A 1,526-nucleotide genomic window follows, 5' to 3' on the forward strand; every position below is an offset into this window, starting at 1 on the left:
AGTTCTCCTGGAGATTCTGTGTTCCCAATAGACCAGATTATAACCCAGAAAATCCAGGGTTGATGAGTCCTTTTTTGTGAACACTGTTCTCCCTGAGGACAGCCCTCCAAGCACCTTATCTCAACTCTGATTTCCACACTTCCACCTAAGTGTTTTTTCACAAGGTACAATTAACATATTTTTAGCATAAGAAGGCAAGTCACTCCTGATATCAGTCAGGTGCCTTGGGGGTCAGTGCTCAAGCTGAAATTGAGTGGGGGCTGAGTGGGTGAAGACACTGGTCACCATCTGATGGTGGGAGGCCTTGCAAACCCACCTTGCCTCACAAGGAGATTTTTCCTCTACTTATGAGTTCAGAGAGACACAGCTGCCCGCAGTGAAGCCTGGGCCCCCAGCCAGAATTAGGACCTGGAAGAACAGAGAAAACCCATGTCACTTCCCATCCAAGGTCAAACAGGCTGACAGACAGGAGACCGGAGGTATTTGCACCTCCCTGTATCTGCTCATTAAGTACTTTTCCCCTCTTGTTACTCCAGCTTCTAAGCTCATATTACCAAGTGGAAAACTGCTCTGGATGAGAGTATTTTTTCCAAATGAATCTTGGTTCCCAAAAGACCAAGTCAGAGATCAAGTGAATCCAGCTCGTTCATTCGTTCTCTTTCTTTCTTTCTTTCTTTCTTTCTTTCTTTCTTTCTTTCGTTCTTTTTTTCTTTCAACTCTTTTTTCTGAACTTGAATGCATAGATCTTATAGCATCTCATTTAACCTCAGATACACTTTTCTCCAAGTCTAAGACCAAGGAACACACCTGAATTAGGTCTCTTTATCTTCAAAGCATTACCTGTCCTCAGGAGTCAGTCCTACAATTTCCAGGGTCTTTATCTAGATGATATAGATATATAGATACAGATATATATAGATATAGATACATTTTTTTGAGAGAGAGATAAAGCATGACTGGGAGAGAGTGGGAGGCAGGGAGAGACGAAGCAAGAGAATCTTTTTAAAAAATATTTATTATTTATTGGGGAGGCGGACAAGAAAAAGGGAGAGAATCCCAAGGAGGCTCCGGGATGTCAGTGCAGAGCTAGATGTGGGCTTCAGTCTCACAAACCATGGGATCATGACCTGAGCTGAAATCAAGTCAGGTGCTTAACCAATTGAGCCACCAGGTGCCTTGACAGGGAGGGAATCCCAAGCAGACTCCAAACTCAGTGCAGAACACACCTTGGGCTTGATCACATATCCTGGGATCATGATTTAAGCCCAAATCAAGAGTCTGAAACTCAACCGTTTGAGCCACCCAGGAGATCCAATATCTATTCTTTTTAATAAGGCAGATAACCGACTTCTCTAACAATAAACCTTGGGAACTACACACATTGGCTTCAGGACACTTTCGCCATCACTTACTTTGTCACGAGTTAAAAGCTGCCATTTGGTTCTTTGTTATAAATAGTTGTTAGATAGAACAGATGTATTTAGATCCTTTTACGTACTACGACGTGAGCTTAACATCTCATTGGG

Source organism: Suricata suricatta, chromosome 12, assembly GCF_006229205.1.
Source record: "Suricata suricatta isolate VVHF042 chromosome 12, meerkat_22Aug2017_6uvM2_HiC, whole genome shotgun sequence".
NCBI classification, from domain to species: Eukaryota; Metazoa; Chordata; class Mammalia; order Carnivora; family Herpestidae; genus Suricata; species Suricata suricatta.